This window comes from Scyliorhinus torazame, chromosome 24, assembly GCF_047496885.1.
Source record: "Scyliorhinus torazame isolate Kashiwa2021f chromosome 24, sScyTor2.1, whole genome shotgun sequence".
Taxonomy (NCBI): domain Eukaryota; kingdom Metazoa; phylum Chordata; class Chondrichthyes; order Carcharhiniformes; family Scyliorhinidae; genus Scyliorhinus; species Scyliorhinus torazame.
In genome coordinates, this window is record NC_092730.1 from 40,184,408 (window position 1) to 40,187,389 (window position 2,982).

The 2,982-nt window shown below is 47.6% G+C and overlaps 1 non-coding gene across 1 annotated transcript; it reads left to right on the top strand.

Moving 5' to 3' along the window:
- The first annotated feature begins 440 nt into the window (after positions 1–440).
- On the top strand, positions 441–522 carry trnas-gcu (transfer RNA serine (anticodon GCU)). Its single transcript has one exon. It is a non-coding gene; the product is annotated as a tRNA-Ser (tRNA).
- The last annotated feature ends 2,460 nt before the right edge of the window (positions 523–2,982 follow it).

Here is a 2,982-nt window from a genome sequence, read left to right on the forward strand (position 1 = left end):
AGAATTAAAACCTTTTGGGAGAAGTAGTTTTTCTTTAAATCTTTTGTAAATTTGCAGCCTCATATTCTAAGATGATGACCTCTCGTTTTAGACTGACCCACAACAGGTAACATCAACTCCACGTCTACAATATCTACACCTTTTCGCATCTTAAACACCTCACTTAGATAATCCGTATAAATTCTGAATGAGAAACAGTTGACCAGTCTTCCTCAGTTTGAAACTCAGGATGTCGCGCAAAAACATCCGATTCAACTACTACTGCGATGGCCGGGAATCGAAACGGAGTCAACGGTTTCAAAAGAAGTGATGCTCACCACTATACCACCACCACTGCAATTCCCCCTGTTGAACACCTGGTTGAATAGAAAGAGGCAAATAATTTCCATCAGTTCATGGGTGCAAAACGAATTAAGACGTATTGCCGCAAAAATTTGTGCGACAAGGTGGCCGAGTGGTTAAGGCGATGGACTGCTAATCCATTGTGCTCTGCACACGTGGGTTCGAATCCTATCTTCGTCGATTTTTCGCCCATTGTTTCTCGGAAGTGGGATTCATTTTACACGATGGATCTGCAATCACTGATGTGACAAACTATTCCAAGTTGTCAGGCCACTTGCATCGAGTTGGGTTAGAGGAGGGACGAACGGAAGTACGAACGGAGGCAGACGTGTTTGGGGCTTAACCCCACATTGCCACCAATTCTTCTTCGGCTACCCACTGTGCAGTCGAGGTTACCGTATTCACTTCTCCCATTATTACCTTCTGCCACCTCTCGTGGATGAACGTCCTCCTGATTGTACATTGGTGGGGTGCTTCGGCTACTTATCTGTGACAAGATCAGATATTAAAGTTACATGAAGTAAAGGGGTTGTACCACGTGGTTAAGGTGATGCACAATAATCCATTGTACTCTGCACACGTGGAATCAAATCCTATTCTTGTCTGTAACGTGTCTGTTGTATCTCTGTTTCGTCCACTTCATGAGGATATAGAAAAAAGGCTGTGAGTTTTAGCTTTTGTTTAAGGGCTTGGCGGGCGGTGAACAGTCGAACACTGTCCATGGTGAAACCAAATAATAAAAAGCTGAGAAAGTTACTTTTCACTCCCTGCCCTAATTGCGCATAAATTCGTAGTGGAAAATGTTCCTTCCCCTCAGTTTGAAACTCACGAAGTCGCGCAAAACGTAAGTTCATAAAATATAGGAGCAGAATTAAGCCATTAGACCCATCTAGTCTGCCCCGCCATTCTATCATGGTTGATGTGTTCCTCATCTGTTACCTACAGTGTTACAGATGAAGAGGGCGATTGATCTCAGTTAGAATACGTCCTCACTATAACACATCACCTAGGAGCGGGAGAAGGCAATTTAGCCTCCTGAGCCTAACACCTTCCATGAGATCTTGGCTAATCCCATACTGGCCGCAACTCCACCCGTTCTCCATAACCCTTCCACTCAATACCAACAAAAATCTCTCGACCTCCTCCTTAAATTTATTCACTATACCTGCATCCACCGCACTCTGGGGTAGCGAATTCCACAGAATCACAAGCCTTTAGAGGCTAGATTCACAGTATAAAAGTGATCCCCTACAGTGCAGACTTTGTTTGCACTGAGTGCTGAATTTGGTGCATTTGAGTGCTATAGTGAGAGTTTGGTGACTGAGTGAGTGCTGAATTTGGTGCATTTGAGTGCTAGAGTGAGAGTTTGGTGACTGAGGGAGTTAGGTGAGGAGGGAGTAAGGTGCTCCTTTCATTTTCTTTCCTACATTTCCACAAAGAGTTGGAAGAGAGCCAGGAGTTTACAGAGAGTGCAGCTGACTGGGAGTCGGAGGGCGGAGATCCAGTTGGTCCACAGGGCAGCTATATTCTGTAAGGTAAGAGGGGATGGAGGCTAGGCCAGTTGCATGCTCCTCCTGTAGGATGTGGGTGGTGAGCGATACCACCGGTGTCCCTGCTGACTATACCTGCGGGAAGTGCACCCAACTCCAGCTCCTCAAAGACCGTGTTAGGGAACTGGAGCTGAAGCTGGATGAACTTCGGATCATCCGAGAGGCAGAGGGGGTGATAGAGAAGAGTTACATGGAGGTAACCACACCCAATGTACAGGACAAGAATAGCTGGGTTAGAGTCAGGGGAAAGAAAAAAAAAGCAGACAGTGCAGGGATTCCTCGTGGCCGTTCCCCTTCAAAACAAGTATACCGTTTTGGACGCTGTTGGCGGGGATGACCAACCGGGGGAAGGCCCTAGCGGCCAGGTCTCTGGCACTGAGTCTGGCTCTGGGGCTCAGAAGGGAAGGGGGAAGAATAGAAAAGCAATAGTTGTAGGAGATTCAATGGTTAGGGGAATAGATAGGAGATTCTGTGGTCGCGAGCGAGACTCGCAGAAGGTATGTTGCCTCCCGGGTACCAGGGCCAGGGATGTCTCGGATCGTGTCTTCAGGATCCTTAAGGGGGAGGGGGAGCAGCCAGAAGTCGTGGTGCACATTGGTACCAACGACATAGGTAAGAAAAGGGGTGTGGAGGCAATAAATGAGTTTAGGGAGTTAGGGTGGAAGTTAAAAGCCAGGACAGACAGAGTTGTCATCTCTGGTTTGTTGCCGGTGCCACGTGATAGCGAGGCTAGGAACAGGGAGAGGGTGCAGCTGAACACGTGGCTGCAGGAATGGTGTAGGAGGGAGGACTTCAGGTATTTGGATAATTGGAGCGCATTCTGGGGAAGGTGGGACCTGTACAAGCAGGACGGGTTGCATCTGAACCAGAGGGGCACTAATATCCTGGGAGGGAGATTTTCTAGTACTCTTCGGGAGGGTTTAAACTAATTTAGCAGGGTAATGACAACCGGATTTGTAGTCCAGCAACTAAGGTAGCCGATATTCAGGACGCCAAAGCGTGTAATGAGGCAGTGGGGAAGGGAACACTGACAAAGGAGAGTACTTGAAGGCACGGAGATGGGTTGAAGTGTGTATACTTCAACGCAAGA